General features: G+C 36.3%; 1 pseudogene; it reads left to right on the top strand.

Annotated features, from left to right (window-relative positions):
• The first annotated feature begins 498 nt into the window (after positions 1-498).
• Positions 499-2,562, top strand: LOC110944984 (annotated as a pseudogene).
• Positions 2,563-25,234: the final 22,672 nt, after the last annotated feature.

The following is a 25,234-nucleotide window of genomic DNA, read 5'->3' as shown; positions in this document are numbered from 1 at the left end:
TTGTAGGAAACTTGTCACAAGTTGTGACGGAATTCCGACGGATGGTTTAAGTTAATTAAAAAATAAATATTTCGTCATAAATGTGTAGGAAACGATATAATTTCTGACAGATTTGTGACGCAACTGTCAATTAATTAGGGTTTTCTTATTTTTCGTCACAAATTTGTAGGAAACGATATTATTTTCCCTTATTTATTTGGCTTATATAAATATTTATTCGGTAAAGAATAATAATTAACCTTTTGTAGGTTATTTCTGACAGATTTGTGACGCAACTATCAATTAATTAGGGTTTTCTTGTTTTTCGTCATGGATGCATCGAAAATTTGTAACAAAATCATGAAATTTTTTTTTGTAGGAAATTCGTCATAAAGGTGTTGTAATCTGTGACGAAAAAAATTGTGTAGGAAATTTCTGTAGCAAATTATCCCCTTTTCTAGTAGTGATAGGTTCAATTTATTAATCAGAATGTAAAAGAAGCTAACAATCTATATATGAATGAAATTAGATATTTTCAACAAATACAAGAACAATGATGGATCTTTTAAGGAATCTTTAACTAGTGATGTTGAAAGCATGCTTGAGTTATATGAGGCGGCATATATGCGGGTGCCAGGCGAAGTTATACTAGATGATGCTCTTGCTTTTACAAAAGGCCAGCTTGAGAAAATAACAAAGGATCCCCTCCAATGGAACTGTACCCAGTCTGTTTCGAGGCATATAGAGGAAGCACTAGAGCGGCCCATATGGAAAAGGTTACCAAGACTAGAGGCGTTGCGATACATACCTTTCTATGAACAACAAGACTCACATAATGAATCCTTGCTTAGACTTGCAAAGTTGGAATTCAACCGGCTTCAATCTTTGCACAAAAGAGAGCTTAGCCAAGTCTCCAAGTGTGTTTATTTTCTCATTCAATCATTCCACTTATTACTACAGATTTGAAATGGTGTAAATTTTGTGGTGTTTGTGTTCTAGTTTTTGTAGGTGGTGGAAAGATTTGGAGCCTCAAAAGAATTTACATTATGTAAGAGACAGATTGGTTGAACTCTATTGGTTGCCTACTTTGAGCCTCAATATTCCCGTTCTAGAATTTTCTTAACAAAAGTGATGACAATAGCAACAATTTTAGATGACACTTATGATTGCTACGGAACTTATGAGGAACTTGAGATTTTCAACAAAGCTATTCAAAGGTATGTAAATAAAATGTCTACAACAACATGCACTTAACGTCTAGTATGTAGAGTCAAACTCTTAATACCACGTTAGTTTATCAAAATCGTAGTTTAAGTATACATTTAGAATAGGTGGTCAGTTACCTGCATCGATGCACTTCCGGATTACATGAAGTTCGTATACAAAATATTCTTGGATTCATATGTTGAAATGGAGGAAATCATGGAAAGTGAAGGAAAAGCATATCAAATTGAATATGCCAAAGATTTGGTTAGTTTGAGTCTCTATATGTTTGTAATATTCTTTTATACAGAGAAATAGTTGACTATATTGATTAATTAAATGTGTCACTCTCTAATGCAGATGAAAGAGTTGAGTAGACATTACATGATTGAAGCAAAATGGAAAAATGAGAGGTATGAACCAACATTAGAGGAGCATGAATCCGTTTCATTTGTATCTGCAGGCTACAAAATGCTTATTCCAACAAGTTTTGTGAGCATGGGTGAGAAAGTCACACAAGAAGCATTCAAGTGGGCCGTTAGCTTTCCTCCTCTTATAAAATCTGCATCACTAATCGGTAGGATTATGGATGACATTGTGGTACGTACAACTTTGATTTTTGTTCTTAAGTAAATGTGATAAGATCAGTGGTAAAATTCATGAACAAAATTGTAGGAAGGGAAAGGAAAGGATGGTGTATCCACAATGGAATGCTACATGATGGAACATGATGTCAAGGAGGAGTACGTCTATAATTTGTTCAAGGAAAGAGTAGAAGATGCATGGAAATTATGGAGTATAAGGTTATTCATACAGCGTTAAAAAAAATAAAACTAATTTTTTTTACCTCATCAATGGTCTGCGTCAAATATTTAATTCTAACGTCCAAAAATATGTAGCGACGCAACTGATGGAGACCATGGGGATACATGTGATCAGTGGGAGCTGAGGGGCGGTGCGGTGTTCCTAGCAACCCCGTTCGGTAACATAGGCATTTCGGGCGTCTTCTCAGATGTATACAGTATAGCGTAAGTATTTATCTCTATTATGGAATTAAGCTATCATTTGTTAACCCTAATAGTTGTTATGAGCCTATCAACAACATCAAACTAGACTCTTGGTCGGTTGTTAACCCTAATAGTCGTAATTCGTTTATAACTACAAAAGAAAATACAAAAACGAAATATATAACTCATAATCATAGTTGCATTTAGAGAATCCAACAATCCTTTTAAAGCTCTACCATTGGTAGGTATGAGTGGACACTAGAATTTTCGTGTGATTGATTTTGACATCACAAATGACCACGTGATATAGTGGTCCTAAACTCCTGGTAGTCTTTTTCTTATGAAGTTTTGCCCATAGTATTATAGCATAGTGACATCTTCACTGGGGTAAAGTGTAAGGACTATGAGGTCCTGGGTTCGATTCTCACAAAAGAGTTTTTCTCATATTTATTAGGTTTTCTTAGTCCAATGATGGAACTTTACTTTCTACTATTTTAGTGGTAGTGGTGGTAGTGGTACGATAGTGACCCAAATTTACGTTAAAAAATGAAATATGAGTTAATTTAACGGAGAAACAAAAATATATTGAGTTGGGTGCTGGGATTTGTATTTTTACAATTAATTAAACTTATTAAAAAGATTGCAGCTTATATTGAAACAACATGAGTTGAAAAATAGTAAATTACAATTCTTTTACCTTATTAATAACTTTTAAAAACCATAATTATGACTTTTTTTATTTATGCTTGTATAAATTATGGACTAGATCCTTTAAAATTTGACTTTGATTATGATTATTTGTCCTTTGTTTCAAAAGTTCTTACAAATTTTGTCCTTTTCACTAATAGTTGTTAAAGGGTTTTTTTTTTTTTTTTTTTTTTTTTTTTTTTTAATTTTATCTTGACGTAATGCTTCTGTGGCTAAAAGAAATAGTCTTTTTTTTTTTTTTTTTTTTTTTTTTATCTTGACGCAATGTGTTTGTGGCTAAAAGAAATAGTTTTTCTTAATAATATAAACTTCGCAAAGGAGAATATACCACAACATATCATATCATATAATATAACTAATAGAAAAATAAAGTAAATCAAGCCATTGTATTATTATTAATCATTCTCGTATTACTATTTTACTATTTGTTTTATTAGTTATATATATTATTTCCAAAATACTATTATTATATTTATTATTATTACTATTACTGATATTACGTTTGTTTATTATTTTCACCATATAAAATAATATTTATATGTATGTGCATGTGCATCATCGAAAAACATACTAAGCCTGGCAAAAAAGGCGAGTCAAGTTGGGTTAGAATTAGGTTACGAGTCAATATAAAAATTGGTTCAATATGGTTCAAGTTAAAACGGGTTATAACCAAAATAGCTTCGGGTCAAAACGGGCTAACACTAAATGACAATTTAATAGATTGTAAAAGTTCGGTGGTGGCGACTACCTTTGAATGTACGACGTTAGATGGTAATTGGTGGTGGCAACGACCGTCGGAAGTACTACGGTGATCGAAAGTCTGGGACGATGATTGTTAAGATGTTATGGTAGAAGAAGAAGAGCAAGGTGTTAGCCGATAAAACCGTTAGAACATCAATATCGACCATCTAACCCTTTATTAGTGTTAACACCTGCCTATTCTAACGTTTTCTCAATGTTAATCCTACCCATTCCAACCCGTGCTCATTATAAACGCTACCTGCAAAGAATCCGTCACCGGTGATTGCGGTGGTGGTAGGCCTATAAGTCATGTTGGTAGTGGCATGAAACCTTGAAAAGTGACAAATATGGATGATGATGATAATGTAATGTAGTTTAGTGTAGTAATGTATCGTATAGTATAGTAACGTATCGTACCGTATCATATCATATCGTATGGTATCGTATCGTACGGTATAGTACGGTACAGTACGGTACGATAAGATACAGCATAGCATAGTACGGTACGGTACGGTACGGTACAGTACAATATATTATAGCGTAGTGTAGTGTAGTGTAGTGTAGTGTAGTGTAGTGTAGTGTAGTGTAGTGTAGTGTAGTGTAGTGTAGTGTAGTGTAGTGTAGTGTAGTGTAGTGTAGTGTAGTGTAGTGTAGTGTATAGCATAGCATAGCATAGCATAGTATAAGAATGTATCCTATCGTACAACATAGTATAGTATCGTATACTACATCGTATAACATGGTATTTATACTATATCATATAATATAATATAGTGTAGTGTAGGATAACATTGTACAATATATTATATTATCGTACAATATTGTGACAACTGGCAAAAATAATGGTAATTCCGTACAACTTAAACACTTGATTTAATGTCTAATTACGTTCATTACGATTTAATTATTGCATGATTAGGTCGTATAAATTCTAGCAATCATAGGACATGGTTATATGTGTCAAACAACATTAATACAATCGCCACGTCGTGAGAAAACTACAAACTATCTCTTAATATGTTGGCAAGATGCTGAAAACACTATTCATCTGAACACACTATTCATGCCAGCAAGTTTCGAAAACTGTCTGAACGAGCGATGAAGGGCATGAACGCATTTCATAGATGAAACACGAATAAAAATCTCCAAATAGGGACCCTAATCACTAAAACACCTTAACTTTCCGGTAAACGCCTATATATGCACTTTGTTCGTTCTGCGCTAAAATATAACTAAAATAAAATGTCCGCGACACTAGAATCTATCGTTTTAGTGTCCGTAAGACTTATAACTAGTGTATACACCTTAAATAGGCTTGTGGATACCAACGGAATATTCGAATCACAAGTTTCCGGTACTACGTGGTAACGATCACAACTTCGCCAATTTTGCGTCAACGAACTAGTTAGCAATGTTTTCGCCACCCAAACACCTAAACTAACATCTTAGTGAACTAGTTAACCACATTTTGGCGTCAAAAATATTGTCGGAATGTTTACGGTGCAATAACCTATCAAACCTTCTAAATCCTAAATACTTATATAATTACATCTTTTATTATGATAGCTTTTTAATATATATATATATATATACATATATAGGAAAGTTAACGTATAATAGGGCTTATCGTACATTACGTACGCGATAAACCCAGCCGTCAGATCTTCATCTCCTATGCGATTTCATATCTCCATGCGAACTGTACGAACTGTGCGAATTCAATCTTCCACATGCGATTTTGTCCATCTACACACCCCATGCCATTTCTCACATTACCCCATGCTAACCATTTTTTCACATGCGATATTCAATCTTCCACATGCGATTCTACACACCCCATGCCATTTTTCACATTACCCCATGCTAGCCATTTTTCACACGCGATATTCAATCTTCCCCATGCGATTCTACACACCCCATGCCATTTTTCACATTACCCCGTGTTAGCCATTTTTTCACATGCAATATTCAATATTCCACATGCGATTTTGTCCATCTACACAACCCATGCCATTTTTCACATTACCCCATGCTAACCATTTTTTCACATGCGATTTCATTTGCATGGGATTTCAAACATGCGATTTGATTGCATTTTTAAGCCATGCGATTTCATTTGCCTTTTTATAACATGCGAAGATTGAATTCGCACCAGATCCGCACCAGATCGAAAGGCTGGGATGATCGCGTACGTATCGTACGATAAGCCCTATTGTACAGTACACTTTCTCTCTCTCTCTATATATATATATATATATATATATAGGACAAGGATCCGTTAGGAACCACCCTTTATTGCGAGAACCGCGTGAACCAGTGTGAACACAACCAAAAATACCTAAAAATAGCTAAAAACACAATTTTTTTAATATTTTTTATAAAAAAAAATCGCTACTTTTAGTAGCAAAAAAAATTTATATTTTTTTAATTTTTTTGGCGACTAAAAGTAGCGATTTTAACTTAAAAAATATTAAAAAAAAAATTTTGTGTGTTTTTTTGATTTTTTTTTGATTTTTTATTGATTTTTTAGGTTTTTTGGGGGGTTTAGTTTTTAGCATTTTAGCTTGGGGGGGGGGGTGGGGTGAGGGGGTTAGGTTTTTTTTTAGGTTTTTTGGGGGATTTTAGTTTTTAGCATTTAGCTTTGGGGGGGGGGGTTAGGTGTTTTTAGATTTTTTTAGCTATTTTAGGTTGTGTTCACATTGTTTCTCACGGTTCTCGCAATAAAGATGATTCTCGCATGAACCTTACCCTATATATATATATATATATATATATATATATATATATATATATATATATATATATATATATATATAAACCCATACCCCCGTTTTGGTCACAAGGTGGACCCCACCAAATCCACCTACATCAAATTGAAATATACTAGAAGATTGGAAGCATGGAGGATGAAGATTTGTTGTTGACAAAAAAATCACTACACCACTCATATATCATCATATCTTCACATCCTTTCTTCATAATTTTTCATCCAAAAAAATCACCTGCAACCCCCATCCTTCTCCTCTTGATCTCGGCCCCAAACCACCACAATACCACCATAATTTTCTTGTTAAAACACTCCATTTTTCAACTAAATTAAGCCTTTTTATAACCATCTAAGCATTAAGAACAAATGGAGCATCATTTGGGCTATTTGGAGCTTAATCTTTTCTAAAACTTCATTATAAGGCACTTGCAAAGTTGTAAGCCACTTCTTACTATATTTAAGCTTGTTATTAAATGTGCTCATGAAAGTACTAGTTGATTATCTTGAAAATCAAGAAAAATTTCACTTAAAACCCTAAACAAAACAACATATTAATCATGAAGTATTATTTGATTATTATGTGTTTTAGGGTTAAGTGAGTTGTATGATCTTGTTGATTTTGTTCATAATAGCTTGTTTAACCTAGGATTTATAATGATCATGTTGCATGTTTAGTGTAGTAAACTAGATTAGTGATGATCTTGTAAGATTAGTCTTAAAAATGTGATTTAAACCCTTAGAGGTTTAAATCAAGAAAGATCATCACCCTTAAATCCATGAGCTTTATATATATATAAGTTTTTAAACTTGATGATTAGAGACTAATAAGTGTGATTTTTAATTAAAACTGATTTACTAAATGGTTATGAAAACTACACTTAACAAGTCTTGAATTTCAAAACATAAAAGTCTTGAAATTTTTAAGAAATTTAATATATATAAAACTCATGAATTAAGGAAATAAGTGGTAGATCTGTTTACTTGAAACTTGTATTTTAATGAGATTAATAGGTTGATGATGTTGGTAAATTGAAAATGGTTTTAAACTTGTTTTGAAAACATGGGAAAACGCCATAGTTTAGGGGAAACTATGGCGGATTTTTCTAAAAATCTAATCGCGACTAAATATAGATTAACCGAGTGATTAACTAGGTTAAACGCGATTAGTAACCTTAATTGTCATTAAGGAAGTTTTGATGAAAATGTTTAAGCCTAAACTCCTAAGTGTTTATGAGCTAACATATATATATATATATATATATATAATATTTACTAAATGAATAGGTAAAAATAATAGAAATGTGTTTATATAATTTTGGTAAAAAAATATATAGTTTAAACACTTGTTTGATGTATAATATGTGTATAATTATGTGTATGTATTAGTACTAGGAATACTGTCACACCCCTAAAAATACCACTAGTGGAAACCCCCGCGAGGCGTGTAACGTACCAGGATTTAGCCACTAATCACATTGAACCATAAGTAAAAATAGAATTTTCCATTAAAAGAGAATAGTATAATTCAAACATTAGTTTTGAAACTCAAACATGTTCAGCGGAAGCATTAATTGTTCAATGAGTTTAACATTTAGTGTTTAGAAAACAATCCAGTTGCCGCAACCCATGACCACTCCAGCTTCCCAGACAGCAAGTCCCATATTAGTGTACCTAACGGACTGCAAGCATGCAGAAAATGTGTATCAGCATAAAGTTGGTGAATTCTCAGTTTTGTTAAACGTTTTGTTACAAAGTGTTTTTTTAAGACATGTTGATAATAACTCGATACTGCAAGACGGCTGTTTGTTTGCCCTTCCCCAATGCTCTATCAAACATTGGTCATGCGGTTAAGGTCATTAGTTCACGCCAAACCTAATAGCGCTATCAACTAATAACCCCGTTGCCCTACAAGAAACTAGTTTGGTAGTAAGATGGGACTTAAGTGATAGAAGTGAGTGTATTATCCAACGTCAACATTAACTGAAATCTGCCTCATATCCCCTACAAGGATATGGGTTTGTAAAGTATCTCCTACATGGATGAAATGTTTGTTCGTTTGTTTGTTTGTCCCCACTGGATGCATGCTTGTAAAGAGAGTGGTGAACTCACCTTAGGTTTGCTCGGTAAGTCTAGTTACTTTTTCACACTTAGTCAACCGGGTCCTATTACGGTTACCCACAACAGTGTGCGGATCCGTGGCCCAGATAAGTCTCAGGCCCACCCAAGTGTGCGACCTGGTTAAGTTATGCGGTCCAACTCCGGTCGGTCCATTCCAAGTTATGGCCCAACACGCTGTGCAACCTAACTAAGGGTGTGCGAGTTGTGGTTTGTGCGGTTGACCAAATCAATCCTCCTCATAATTTCCGTAACACCCCACTAATTCCAATCAATCCAGTTACACAATTTAAACAGTTTGCATTCCAAATTTTAATAGAATTTCAACAAACTTTCCATGGTTTCACATGAACCCTAATCGACATTCTAGCAGTCAACGACATCATTAACAAATCGAATCAGATCAACATCACAAATGCATCAACATATACTTAGCATACTAACACATCCGTAGACATCATGTTTCATAAACTCATCGAACCCTGATCATGTTCTAACACCTTGTGCACATTATCAGAATTAATTATGCATGCAATTCAATTTATTAATAGATCATACTACACGATACTCGAACCATCACATTACGCAAACCTTCGGTTCATACTAATCAGATAGAGTCACAACAATCATTAAGGCACTAGTCACATAGCATTCATCATAACAATCAGATCATTATTCATAGAATTCAAAGCAAACAACAATGAGAAGGCAAGTTAACTTAGAGTTATTATACTAACCTCAAGATGAACCGAAGATACTTGGATTGATAGGAAGAGGGGCTTCGAAGGAGAGGGGATTGCCGTCTCAGGGGAGAGGAGAGTACTCTAGGGTTTTGCTAATTTTATGTTTTTGAGTTAATGATATCCCTAATCATCATTAGGTGTGTTCCTAACTGCAACAAGTGGGTCGGTCCCCAATCTTGGGCTCAGTTCCATGTACATGAGGACTTGGCCGAGAATACTCAAGTGGTGTTTGGCTAAGTTTTATAATCATAACACGTAACCCTCGATCATACACTCAATTACAAAAAGTATAGTCATACGCATTTAACAAGTCTAACATAACATACATCCAAACAGAACGTAACTAAAACGTGAAAGGAACAAAAGGTCACGAGGTTAGACAACACTAACCTTGAAAGTTCGGGTTGTCACATCATCCTCAACTTGAAAGAAATTCCGTCCCGAAATTTGATAAGAAGTCTTAGAGGAGTGAAGTGATAAATCAAGATAGGTAGATCAAGATGACTGTGGATTTTCCTCGGGTGCCACATCATCCCCAACTTGAAAGGAAATTTCGTCCCGAAATTCATCAGTTTCATCAGGATTTGATTCAGCAGTTTTGAACAGTTGAGGATACTTGAGCTTCATTTGATCCTCGCGTTCCAATGTGAACTCCGGTCCATGTCTTGAGTTCCAGCGAACTCTCATAATTGGGATTCGACTGTGTTTACGGACCTTCACTTCCTGGTCCATAATTTCAATAGGTTCTTCAGTAAATTGCAACTTATCATCAATCTTCAATTCTTGCAATAGTACAACGAGTGTTTCATCGGACAAACACTTCTTTAGGTTAGAGACATGAAAGACATCGTGAACATTACCCAATTCATCAGGTAATTCAAGTTTGTAAGCCACCTTCCCGATCCTTTCTAAAATTTTGAATGGCCCGACGTAGCGTGGATTAAGCTTGTCGCGCTTCCCAAAGCGCACCACACCCTTCCAAGGTGAAACTTTCAGCATGACACGATCGCCTACAGCGAACTCCAAGGGTTTCCTACGCTTGTTAGCGTAGCTTTTTTGGCGATCACACGCTGCCGCCATACGATTTCAGATCTGGACAATCTTCTCAGAGTTTCAAGTACAAGTTCTGGGCCTGTTATTTGGCTGTCACCCACTTCGGCTCAACAAAGAGGAGATCGGCTTTTCCGTCCGTATAATGCCTCGAACGGAGCTGCCTGATTACTGGAATGGTAACTGTTATTGTAGGAAAACTCTACCAAGGGTAAGTGTCTTTCCCAACCTTTACCAAAATCGACTACACACGCACACAACATGTCTTCAAGTGTTTGGATGGTTCGTTCGCTTTGACCATCCGTCTGGGGGTGATAAGCAGTGCTCATGTCAAGACGTGAGCCAAAGGATTTGTGCATCGTCTGCCACAAGTCGGATATAAAACACGGATCACGATCAGAGATGATGGAGGTTGGCACTCCATGCCTAGAAACCACCTCTTTCAAGTAAATGCCAGCAAGCTGTGAAAACTTGTCAGTTTCTTTGATCGCGAGGAAGTGTGCTGATTTCGTAAGACGATCAACGATCACCCAAATGGTATCATTCCCATTCTGAGTTCTAGGTAGACCAGTGACAAAATCCATGGCAATCTGTTCCCATTTCCACATGGGTATTTCTGGTTACTGAAGCAGACCAGATGGTTTATGATATTGCACTTTGACTTTCACGCAAGTCAAACATTTGCTCACGTATGTCGCTATGTGGGCTTTCATGCCCGGCCACCAGTACAAGGTCCTTAGATCCTGATACATCTTATCAGAACCTAGATGAATAGAGTATCGAGACTTGTGTGCTTCGTCCATCACAAGCTCTCTAAGGTTACCATAGGAAGGAATCCCTGTTCGCTCCATGAAATAGCGAATACCGTCAAATTTTTCGGTGAGTTGTTTTTCCATGCCCCGCAGAGATTTGGCTTTAAGGTTTTCTTCCTTCAACGCTTCAGTTAAGGCAGAATGCATCCGGTCAAGAAGGCTGGAGTGAATGGTAAGCTGCAAAGCTCGAACGCGTTTAGGTTTCATTTCCTTGCGACTAAGGGCACCAGCTACAACGTTAGCTTTGCCTGTATCGTACAAGTAATGCCTCCAGTTTTTTAGCGCAAAGACCACGACTCCCAACTCTAAGTCATGAGTCGTGTAATTCTTCTCATGAACCTTCAACTGTCGGGAAGCGTTGGCAATCACCTTCTCGTTTTGCATCAGTACGCAACCGAGTCACTAGATAGAAGCATCGCAGTAGACCACAAAACCATCTGTCGCATCGGGTAAGGACAAAATGGGTGCATTGCAGAGTTTTTGCTTTAGAAGTTGGTAGGCGTCTTCCTGTTTCGTTCCCCAGGAATACACGACACCTTTCTATGTTAAAGCGATGAGAGGTTGAGCGATCTTTGAAAATCCCTCGATGAATCTGCGATAGTACCCAGCGAGACCAAGAAATTAGCGCACCTTCGAAGGATTCTTCGGTGCCGCCCAGTTTCTGATAGAATCGATTTTTGCGGGATCCACATGTATTCCCAGCTCGTTAACTACGTGACCAACTGTAGGGTCGTTTGCACGACCAAACGAGTCGTTCAGAAGAGATCTCGGACTAAATCAGAGGCGGAATTCAGTGATTTAGTCTTCGTTCAACTTGTATAGCACTAGATTCACTTTATTCTGTCTCTTATATTAATTACACAATGTTTTACAAGCTGGAGACACTTCGGCAGCACCTCGGAACCAGAATCAGAAAGTTACAAATGAAATGACCAAGACACCTATATATAGGCATGGCCAATTCGCATGGAATGGACTCACACGAATAGGCATTTCGTACGAAATGGCCTTACCATTTCGTGCGAAATGGCTCCAACCTACATGATTCTTATTTTTCTCGTTCTACGTGTCTAGATCTTTCAATTCTAATACAAGACTCGATACAAGACGAAGTCAACAGACATATGCACCAACAGACTCCCCCTTGGATGTTGACGAAGTCTTCGGTGTCGAGTCTTCAGAATAACAAGTCTTCAGTCGTGATCAGTCTTTTCGCTCTCTCCAAAGTATCTGACATTGTAAGCATCCTCAATCTTCTCTCTTCTATTTATCAGTATCAACAGCTATATTCCCCCTTGGATGTTGATTCCATAAATTCTTCAGTATCAGCAGCTTCTATCTTGAGCTTTGTTCCAAGATCTGAATCTCGCTCTTATGTCCTCAGACTCCCCCTTTCGATAAGCTGGGATCGTAGTCTGGAATTCACTATCTGCAAAAACTCTACCCAAAACATAAGATTTTCATATTATGACAATTTTAATTTTGGCTTACCACTTGTAATTGGAATATTCATATTTGGTTTCATTTAAACATCTCAAAATTTATTCTCATTTCAAAACACACTCTCCCAACCCTGTTGTTCATCATGTTTAGCGCTCAAAACTTTGAAAATCAGCTTTCCAACATCAGTTGTCGAAAATAAGATGAAATAAAATCTTTTTAATTATTTAAAATTTTATGCTAAAACACACTTAAAATCTTTTTGGATTTTGAAAAAGCAGTAAAGAAATATTTACAGACAATATTTTTGTGAGTTTGTGTAAGAGGATCATATCAGTTTTTTTAGACAAATCACTAACACCGTTAAGCTTTAAACATTTTAAGTTCTAAACGATTCACGTAGATTGTCAGTATACTGATCCACTTAAATTTTTACACAAAGTTCAATTGTTTCGAGATACGAATTTAGTGTTTTAAGCACTTAAACTTATTTGCGTGTCCCACCTCAGAATATACTCCCGTATCCAGATTTCTATATTCAGTCTTACAGGTGAATGTACACTAATGATATCTGTAAACGGGTAATGCGAGTGTAGGATCGATAATCGATCTAAACGAGTCTATCAGAAGAGTTCTAATCTATATCAAAGGCGGAATTCAAAGATATAGACTTGGAAATAGCTTGATTCACTCTTTAACTTTCTTGTATATTGATTTGACAACGATTACAGGCAGCAAACACGTCGGCAACACTTCGGTACCGGAACCAGGAACGTTACAAATGAATTGGCAGCTCGACTATATATAGAAGAAGCATTTCGTACGAAATGGTCAGACGCCATTTCGTGCGAAATGGACAGAGTCCGTTTCGTACGAAATGGATCCTTTCATTTCGTGCGAAAAGGTCAAACCTCACTAAAGTCCTATCATCTAGCCTACCGAGCTCCATTCTATTCAATCTAGACACAAGACTCGATGCAAGACGAAGTCGACAGACATGTGCACCAACAGACTCCCCCTTGGATGTTGACGAAGTCTTCGGTGTGGAGTCTTCACAGTCTTTAGTCTTTAACAATCTTCGTGCTCTTCAAAGTATCTAACAGTGTAATCATTCTTCAATCTCTTTCTCTTCTTTTATAATCAATTAACCTCTCCCTTGGATGTTGATTTACCAATCATCAATTTTCTCTTTCTCGGTCATTCCCATAATAGTAATCCTGGCTCTATCTTCTTTTATCAGCTTCTATCTTTATCAAACTTTCAGGATCAGAAACTGGCTCTTGCATCTACAGACTTCCTTTAACTAACAGACTCCCCCTTAAGTTGTGCTGGGATTGTAGTCTGACTTTTACAAGATCTGAAATCGAGACCTGGCTCACACTCTGCTTTGGTGGAGACACAGAAACCTCCAAAAAAACTCTACCTCACAATAAATTTCACAAATTTAAAATTTTGACAAATTTATTCTCTTGCTTACCACTTGTAGACAGAAACTCAAAACATCAAGTATTATAATATAACATTTTTCAAACTATCTCAATCTTTTAGCTTCTTTTTTTCATCTCGAACAAACTTTCCCAAACCTGTTCGTTATTTTTAGCACTTGGAATTTTGAAAATCAGCTTTTTCATCATCAGTTGTCGAAAATCTTTTTGAATTTTAAAAAATTTATGCTAAAACACACTGAAATCTTTTGGATTTTTGGTTTTTAACAGAAAGCTGTAAAGAAATATTTACAGACAATATTTTTGTGAGTTTGTGTAATAGGATCATATCAGATTATGAGACAATCACTAACACCGTTAAGCTATAAACATTTTAAGTTCTAAACGATTCATGTAGATTGTCAGTATACTGATCCACTTAAATTTTCATACAAAGTTCAACTGTTTCGAGATACGAGATTAATGTTTTAATAGACTTAAACTTATTCGAGTATCCCACCTCAGAATATACTCCCGTATCCAAACTTCTATATTCAGTCTTACAGGTGAATGTACACTAATGATATCTTTAAACGGGTAAATGCGAGACCATGAGAGCTCAGCTTAGAACTTCCGTTCAGACAAAGAGATGATGGCTCGTCTTTAGGTATGTCCCGTTTGGGGATCTTTTCTTCAACAGCACATGATTTGCATTTTGCAATGTTTCATCATTTTTTATGCTGAGGGTGGGCTTTAAGATTAAAGCTTATGCAAAGTATTATACGAGGACTAGGCTATTGCTTCCGCAAAATCAGAAGTCCTGGTATAATACCCCCGATATCATTACGCACAAAGACCTAGTATGTCAGAAATAGAAAGCCTTTCAAACAAGATTACGGGGGTTACCCATATATTCGAGAAATGTTCCCCACGAGATAAGTAAGTATTGATTTTTAGGTTTATATCTCGAGAACAATCTACTGAATGTACAAAAACATACTGGCATATCCGCAGTGAGATCGTTTATCACATTTTGACTTTTCATTTCTTTAGCGTGCTGTGATAGTCCACTGATGTACTATCATTTCCTCTTTTTCACAACAAAACTCAATTTTGATTTTTCGATGTTTTTGTCTTTTTAGATTTTATCATGTTTTTGAATTTTTCAAATTTTCGAAATTTCTAAAATTTTTACTCCCCCAAAAATCAAAATATGTTTTAATTTTGATTTTTTGGGAAAATTTGAAAACAAAACTGTACAAACAAACTGACAACTGATTCGAATTGCTTCAATTCGCCATCCCCTTGGCATAAACAATCAGAACTCCCCCTAACAACAAACTATTTTCCCATTATGATTTCAAAACACTTAAGTTTGTTTTAATCAAAATGTTTTTTTCCGGAAAATAAGTTTTTGTTGATTTTATTACTTGTAGGTTAGGAGTTTAATTCATCACATTGTTCTTCAACCAAAAGTATGAGGGTTAAATCAAGTTCAACTTAATGACCTTGATAACCACTTGTAAGAACAAACTTCTTTTTCACCACTTGTAGATTCAACCATACCATTCAACAATTAAATGTTGAAAATATTCATGAATACTACCACTTGTAGAACGAAATTTCACAGATGTGAATTTCTCATGAAAGATGCCGATTCCTACTCCCCGATTACCAACTTGGGAGTTCCGGCAAGTCAGGATTTTAAGTAGAAAATGCTGTCACCCAGGCCTGACCAGCCTTGGGTGATTGTGAATCATCTCTATCCCACCATCTTTTTGATTTGTAAAACTCTTTTGCACCTTTAACCTTTCCATCAACCACCTTCCCAAAAATATGTTTAAGTTTTCCATTAAAAGCTTGTTCAGCATCAAATTCTTCTTTACCAACGAAGAATTGATCTGAAATTTCAACCTTACCAACTTTCAACTTCAAGTTTTCTTTTGGAAATGGCGGAAAGTTTTCATCGTTTAATTCTGGAACGGAATTTTTTTCACTCTTCTCAACAAATGACTCCTCTGACTTTGACGAGTCAGATTCATTGTCAGAACTACTCTCTGATTTAACAACCCACTACTGTTTGTTCAAATCAACTTTTCTTTTGTAAAAACGTTTCGAATTTTCACCATCTTTGAAAGTCGAATTTTTGAACACTTTAAACTTTTCTGTTGGTTGTTTCTTTCCATTCACACTTTTTATTTTCAATTCTGGGTTAGAAATAACTCCCTGTTTTGAATAAGTGGACTTGGAGCAATTCCAAGCAATGTGTCCAACTTCTTCGCATTTGAAACAGGTTCTTCTGTCAACTCTTGGTACAGACTTTCTTAAAACATTCTTTTTCTTTTCAGCGAGAAACTCTTGGTTTGTCTGTCTCCAGAATGGTTTCTTCTCTTCTTCTATTGAACTTATACCTGAAACAAATTTAGTTTTTGGTTTAAAAGATTTCTCATTTTTATGGTTTTCTGGGGAAAGGAAACCCAAACCATTCTTTTTGAAATTACTGTTATGGTTTGGTCTTTGTTGAAAACCTGAACCAGAACTGTAACCTTTTTTCTTGTTCAATCTCCATTGAACTCTTGAAGTGTATTTTTTAGGTTTTTCATTAAGGTTCACGTCTTTTATTTCAGAATATTAATTTCTGATAATTTGAAAACCTACTTGATCATTTCAGTTTTGACACTTCTTATTTGAAATTCCTCATTAGAACATAATTTGTCTGAATCATTCAAAGTATATGCCACTTTGGTTGGTTCTTCATTCAAAGTATTTTTTGATAACATGAATTCTTTATTGTAAACCCGTTTGACTAGTGAACTCGGAATCTTTTCTGATGAACTTGAACTTTCAGATTTAGACTCTGACTTTGACTCTTCATCCATATCCAACACCTGATCGACCACTTTCTTTAATAACTCAGACTCATGATCAGTGTCAGATGCTGTGAATGTGACATCAATATTGTCTGGTAACTTATCAATGGTTTCAGACTTTAATTTTATATTGACAGCCTTTTTCAATCGTTCCTCATTTGGTTTTCTGGGAGAATAACTTTCATAGATTGGAGGCGGACACTTGTTATACTTGACACTTTGTTTCTTACCAGTATCCTCTTCCGTCTTTTTATCTTGAAAAGTTTCAAGACCTGCAACAGTAGGATAAACTCGATCAATCAAATAATCACAAGTTATATAACTAAACAACAATCTTTTGATTCTTTCACATTCAATCTTTTCGAGTTCCAAATCCTGCTTCAGCTTTGCACAATCTTTAATATACTCATTTATGACCTTCTGCTTAGTCATCAATGTTGAACTCATCATCGTCTGAGCAGCTCCCATTTCTAGATTTGTCTTGTTCATACTATCTACCGTCTTGTTCAACACATCATACGACTCTTTCACATACTTCACATCAAACAACAGTTTTTGTTACAACTCTTCCAATTCACGACACTTCTTGTCTTTCTCCTCACAGTCTTTGCAAGATTCCAAACATCTTAGACAAGGTTTCGTGATTTCAACGATTTTTTCAACTTCGACTATTTTTTCAATTTCAACGATTTTCTCAACTTCGACTATTTTTTCAATTTCAACGATTTTCTCAACTATTTTTGCAATTTCAACGATTTTCTCAACTATTTTCTTAGTTACTCGTTCATCATCAAATTCTAATTCTGCTTCCCACCCTTCAACTTCGACCTTTTTCGTCGAATTCTCTTCAACTTCTGCTTTCTCAGCTTCCATTTTTTCCTTTTCTTCAGCAATTTTTCCTGCTTCCAATTCTTCCAATGCTCTTTTCAGACGAGCAGCCCTTTTTTCTTTCAACATCTCAATTTTATCTGCAAAAAACAAATTAAAACTGAACGAGTCTAAACTTTTTCTAGCATTATTAATGTATTCTTCCTTATCATCGGTATCTTCATCACTTTCTGATGATCTGAAAATCTTCGTTCTTTTTGGCTTAGATTTGATTTCTTCTTCTTCCAAGATTCGAGCAACATGTTCTGAATCAGCTGGAATGTATTTGTCCCAGCTAAAACCCTCTGCTACTTTTTCATCATCTTTATTTACAAGATAAGCTTTCTTCTTTCCATCTTCAATTGCACGGGATGATGATGGTTGTTGAGCAATCTGATGAAAAATTGATTTTTGATAATAATCGTTCTTTCCAAACGGATCCTGTCTTCCGATTGCTTCTTTATTTTTACATTCTGGTTTAAAATGCCCCTTTTCTCTGCAACGAAAGCAAGTAACTTTGATTTGTCAAACCCTAACAGAGATGTAGCATTCTCACGAAAATCATCTCTTCCGGTGATTTGTTGAAATTTTTCAGCTCTTCTTACAGCACTGGCTAAACACCACTTGATGTCCATCAACTCAAGTTCCTCAGCATCAATCTGATCATAATCCTCTTTAGTAAGCATTGGATTTCCGATTCTTCCAGCAACTAAGCTTTCATAAGACTCTAACATGGTAACAAGTGATGCCATGTGTTGTTTAGCCACTTCTGGAGAGAGATTTTGACCATTTTGAATATTCAAGGTAACATTGCATTGCATATTTGTTGAATTCTGTTGTTGAGGACTTGGTGTTGTGAAATTCAGATCAAAACTTGAATACGACGACGAATATCCACCACTCTGAGTTACAGTACTACCATTTGTTCCAGAAGAACTATCAGCACTGAAAGCAGTCTTAATCTTTGGACTTGGAGTAGTCTCAAATTTGTTTCCTCTGAAGTATAGACTAACAACTTGTTGAGCATTTGGATTATTCATGATAGCAGTTTTCTGAATATCCAATTCATGTTCTTCAATCTTCTGAATGAACCTCGCCAAATTCATACTTTCAGATTTTCTCATATGTTTTAAGATCAGCAAATATGTTCCCCATTTATTCCGTGGTAACGTATCGGCTAGCTTATCAACCCATTCATCATCGTCTTTCGTTATTTCCAATCTTCCCATTTCCAGAACAAGATGACAATATCTATCGATAGTCATTTTTGTTGTCTCACCTTCAAAAGCAACAAACCTATCAAACGATTTCTTTAGTAAAGCTTGTTTGTTCTTTATCATATCAGCGCTTCCCTTAAACTTGTTAATCAATGCCAACCAAATTGATCTAGCAGTGTCTTCATGTTGAAGCAAAACAAAAATATTTTCTTTTACTGCTTGTTGGAGAATACTAATCATCATTTTTTCACTCGTGTATTTTCAATTTCTCAACCTCTGAATAGTCACTGAAAGCTTTTTCAATCCCACGTTCATTTTTCGGCTTTAAGTAATCTACATCTAACGAACACCATGCATCAAACTTATAAGCTTGCACCCGGTTTTCAAACTGATTTTGCCATCCTTTAAAATCTTCAATGTACATAAGCTTTGGCCGGTTTTGATAAGTTCCTGTCTCATTCTCATTGTAAACAGTTTTGGCAGCTGTAATTGGAGCAACTGGTGTAGCAAACGCATTGTAAAATTCTTCTTCCATGTTTCGGTTTAATAGTTTCACAAATTCACAATTTTCAAGCGAAATGACCTTTGGTACGAAATGGACAGCTTCAAACGAAATGGTCAATCTCAAACGAAATGGACACTTATGAGCCAATTCGTGCGAAATGGATATAATTTTCAAATGAAATGACCCTTTTGAAGCAAAATGAGCTGATTTCATGCGAAATTGTCACACCCTGGCTTTTGCGGAAGCATGGGTTAATTTGGTGTGACTTCTTAATACCATAGCAACAATCACAACCACACGACATGATTAACACATAAGATGTTCATCCATTCATTAAGTCAAATACTACCACAACATCATTGTTGGAAAATGTCACACTTACGATAAGTTACAAACCATACTTGTTTAAAACATGATTACCAGACACAACAAAAGACTTGAAATAAAAACATGGTTTAAAGACATGTAATCCGTCCAGGCAAGGGTTACACCTCCTAAACCAACTACCCCGGATGACATCTTTATTCAACGCAGCTTAACATGCATGCAGACACTTGCCAGATCCTTTAGTTTCCTGAAATACATGTAGTTTGAAAAATCAACAAAAGTTGAGCGTGTTCATGTGTATGTGAGTATGTATAAACCTTTGAAGTGTGTCTTGTATGTATGAAAAACCCTGGTATGTAGCAATTATGGAAAAATAAAAGAGATCACCAATGGGTTGCAAAACCACTGGAATGTGTGAACGGTGCAGGAAGTACTCAAACCTAGCAAATTTGTACCGGGCCTCCGGCTGTAAGACATAGTCACCACTATGGGCCGCCCCGGCCTCATGGGTGTGGGCTTGCTACACCCAAATAGATTTATTACTCATGTCCCTCGGTCCTACGACGAGGATTAATGGCCTTAAGTGTTGTACCCACCTTTCACATGATCTAAGCGTCTAAACCCTCCTTAAGCTAACCATACCAATTATAAAAGCGTCTGTAATAAATATGACATGTATTTCACCCCCGAAGTATAAAACTGAAAACAGTTAAAGGAATAGGGGGACATGAACTCACTGTAGTGCGTCTCCGAAATCGTAATCAAATTTCCGGTCTCGTCAGCAAATACGACCTCCTACAATGTACTAATGTCTATTAGACGAACGGGCCGTGCCTTGCTTTTGGGTTTAACATTTTTGAGTTGCGACTCTTAAGTTTCCGAATATTATTCCAAGTTATAATTATTAGTTAAAATAATTATTTTAACTTTAAATTATATTTTATTATGGAATAAACGTTAACCATTATTTCGTATTTACTTCCCAAGGATGGGGGTATTTATACATGTATTATTGTGATTCCGAGAAATATATTTTAAGTCCCACTTAGGAAAAATATATTTAACTTACGTGTCCAAAAATATCCTATTCCCAAAATATATGTATTCTTTCATGGCATTTGTCAAGTTATATTATTTTACCCTAAAAATAATATAACTAGTTCACAAAGTATGCAAATATTCACACAAGTGTATTAGTGTAAAATATATATTCTAAATATATTTTTATCCGTTTTTATTTACAAAATCGATCTCCGTTACTTTATATTCTTGTAACAAAAATATGGCGAAGTTTATATTTGAAAAACAAGATATAAATTATACTAGTAATGCTTGTCTAGAAAAATATTTTCTAAGTGTTGGATTTTTAGAAAATTTCTCCAGAGTTTCCTTTGTAAACGGAGGTGTCCGTGCTTACTAGCATATCATTTTCTTTTCGGAAATCGTTCAAATCAACCAACAAATTACTAAACAATATTACACTAGTCGAGTGCCAAAAATAATGCATTTTTCATGACAACATAAACTTGGTGTCTCATAAAAATGCGTAGTAATTTAGTGGTGTGTTTAGTGGGTTTAGTTACCCTCCAAAGTGTGTTTATTTTTGTAAAAATTTCGCCCTCGGGAGTTTTAGAGGTTCATAACTTGTGAACTTATTTTATAAAAATATCCGTTTACAACTTTTTCATGTCTTACATGTTTACATATACTTATTTCTTCCAAAAGTAGTGTAGAAATCATGACTTTTCTAAAAACCCGTCTTTTAACTTGGTGTGTCTAGAAAAATTATTTGTAGACCTCGGGTCCATACGCCCATCTACTCACTTTGTTACCAAGCTTATGTTGAGACATGGAGGTGATTCTTTTATGTAAAACATTAATCACCTCCTAACTTGTTAACTTAAGTTTTTAATCTTATTTTAACAAGTATAACTATGATGCTAAACACCCTATGACTAGTAATCATCAAATAAATAATAACAACATCAAACAACTTTATTTTAACAAGATTTCATCATCATTTTAGCTTTATGTTCAAGTTGTGTTCATGATCTTTTTAGTGTTCTTGTATTCACACCACAACATAATTATTAACCACCATAAATATAAAAATAAAAGATGATCATAGAGGCTTACTACTAGCTTTGAAGCTAGGGAAGAAACACTAGAGAAAAGCGGGTGGATAAAAGCTTGTGGTTGAGGTCCTTCACGATCCGAGTGCTCCAAACCTTATAAAACACCTTTGTGCACCTTGTAGTACACTTGGAAATCTTGAACAAAAAAAATGAAAATGGTGGTAGTGACAAGGGGTATCTCGGCCGAAGTTTGCAAGGGGAAAAAGAATTGTTTGTAGGTGAGTGGGGATGTTATGTGGTTAGTGATTCTTATAAGTCTTCATGTTGTTATCCATTTGGTATGGTGTTCCCTTAAGTACACTACATGTCAAGTCCAAGATCTCATGAGTTCCAAGAAGAGATTACTTAGAAATTTGAAAAGGTTTGAAAAATCTTGATGTGTGGGGCCATAGGGACGGTTATGTGTATGGGGGAGGGGTTAAATGAAAGTTGTTTGGAAAATAGATGAGTAATTTGGGGGTGTGAAGTGTAATTGTTAAGGTTGTGTAAGAATATGCATGATTCCCTAGGTAAATCACATGGGAATTGTAGGATTTTTTTGGTGGCACATGGGAAATCAAAAAAAAAAAATGAGAAGAGGGGGGGCCATGTTGTGCCGCCATTTTCATGGGGGAAAAGGTTAAGTGTATTATTTGGTGTGGTAAATAAGTTAAATAGTGGGGGTTTAATGTTATGTCTAGTGTTTAGCGGGTACCGGGTATTATGTAAGGTGTTATAGTGCTCGGGGACCATAACTAGTTCAAAAAAAGTGTAACAATGTTTTAATAATATTTTTGTGTTCCGGGTAATGTCCAGTTATCTAGTTAGACACTGTTCCGTTAATGTGCTTAATTATTCCTTAAAGTGTCTCTTATATATATTTTTGTAACACAATTAATCCCCGGCACTTATGAAAGCTTACAGGACCATTTTGTCAAGTTTTTGCACATTACTAGGATAATTAAATGCTGAATTTTGTTTAAAAGTGCAGAATTTTGCAGTTAAAGTGTGTTTTAGGCACTTCCCGGCACTTTAACTATCACCTAGTGACGCAGTTTTATGGTCCTCACTTCCCTACACTCCCTACTAGTGTAGTATCTTGTCTCTGGCTCATATTGGCCTCAATATAGTGTCTGTCTACGTGTTGGCATTGTCAGCACGTGTCTGAGTTATCCGCTCATTGTGCTAACTGTGCTTTGTGCATCAGGTTTGTCACTAAGAGTCTGTATGAAATAAATGGAGTGACTGTATGTAAAGTGATGCACATGTATGTATGTAACATAGATCAGTAAGCAGTTTAATTTAACAGTTGTAATCAAGCACAATCATTAAGCACGAATTAAATATTAATTATTTGTACGGATACCTGAAATTTTGAGGGTTGTCACATTCTCCCCTTGTTAGAGAAATTTCGTCCCGAAATTTTAGTTCTGCTACTAGATGGTGGGGTCTTGGGGAATAAATGCCGGTACTTTTCCTTCATGCGATCCTCACGCTCCCACGTGAATTCTGGCCCATGTCGTGCATTCCATCATACCTTGACGAGTTTGACGCTACTCCGGCGTGTCTTGTTAACCTTCCAATCAGTAACCTCGACGGGTTTTTTGATAAAGTGGAGTGTGTCGTCAACATGAACTTCGTCGGCAGGAATGACCACTGTCTCCTGAGTTGGACTCTTTTTCAGATTAGATATGTGAAATGTATCGTGGACACCATTAAGTTCAGCGGGTAGGTCCAACTTGTATGCTACCAAACCAACCCTTTTCAGAATTTTGAATGGACCAATGTATCATGGATTCAACTTCCCACGCTTTCCAAAGCGTGCCACACCCTTCCAGGGTGAGACCTTCAATAAAACCATATCTCCCACCTGAAATTCTAGAGGTTTCCTTCTTTGCTCCGCATAGCTCTTTTGACGATCACGAGCCGCTTTGATGCGTTCTCGGATCTGGAAAATCTTGTCTGTTGTCTCTTGAACCAAATCCGGACCAACTAACTGTCTATCACATGCGTCAGCCCAACAAACCGGTGATCGACATTTGCGTCCATAGAGAGCTTCGAACGGTGCGGCTTGTATACTTGCATGATAGCTGTTATTGTATGAAAATTCAACCAATGGTAGGTGAGTGTCCCAACTACCACCTAAATCCATTACGCAAGCTCGCAGCATGTCTTCTAATGTTTGAATCGTTCATTCACTCTGTCCATCCGTTTGCGGGTGAAAAGCTGTACTTAGATTTAACTGAGAGCCGAAAGCTTCTTGAAAGGATTGCCAAATCCTTGACACGAATCTTCCATCTCTATCAGAGATGATTGAGAGAGGCACTCCATGCCGTGCAACAATCTCTCTCATATATATCTCAGCAAGTTTACTCGTGTTGTCTTTTTCCTTGATGGGCCAAAAGTGTGCAGATTTCGTTAAACGGTCTACTATCACCCAAATTGTATCGTGGCCCTTGGGCGTTCTTGGCAATTTTGTTATGAAGTCCATCGAAATCTGTTCCCATTTCCATTTAGGTATTTCAGGTTGTTGCAAGCGGCCTGAAGGTTTCTGGTATTCTGATATTCGGCTTTTACCTTGGCGCAAGTTAAACATTTACTAACGTATACGGCAACATCGCCTTTCATCCTTGGCCACCAGTAGAAATCCTTAAGATCTTGGTACATCTTATCCGCTCCTGGATGAATTGAGTACCGTGACTTGTGAGCCTCGTCGAAGATAACCTTCCTCAAACCACCAAACAAAGGAACCCAAATTCGTTTCATGAAGCATAAAGTTCCATCCTCGTTTGGTACCAATTGCTTCTCCATCCCACGGAGATATTCATCCTCAATATTCCTTTCTTTAAGAGCTTCCCTCTACGCGGCACGAATGCGCAATGAGAGATCCATCTGGACGATCATTTCCAAAGCCCTAACCCTTATGGGCTTAATTCTTTCCTTCCGACTTAGGGCATCGGCGACCACATTCGCCTTCCCTGGATGATACTTGATTTCACAATCGTAGTCGTTCAGTAGTTCAACCCAGCGTCTCTGTCTCATGCTAAGTTCTTTTTGATCAAAAATGTGCTGTAGGCTCTTGTGATCAGTGTAGATCGTACATCGTGTGCCATATAAGTAATGTCGCCAGATCTTCAAAGCAAATACCACTGAACCCAATTCTAAATCATGCGTGGTATAATTTTTCTCGTGGACCTTTAATTAGCGAGAGGCATAAGCTATGACTTTTTGTCACTGCATTAGCACGCAGCCTAAACCCTGACGCGAAGCGTCACAATAAACCACGAAGTCGTCAGTGCCTTCGGGTAGAGATAAAATTGGCGCGTCAGAAAGCTTGTTCTTTAA

This window comes from Helianthus annuus, chromosome 1 (genome assembly GCF_002127325.2).
Source record: "Helianthus annuus cultivar XRQ/B chromosome 1, HanXRQr2.0-SUNRISE, whole genome shotgun sequence".
Lineage (NCBI taxonomy): Eukaryota > Viridiplantae > Streptophyta > Magnoliopsida > Asterales > Asteraceae > Helianthus > Helianthus annuus.
Note: the sequence above shows the minus strand (reverse complement) of the source record. Positions and strands in the feature narration are given on the sequence as shown.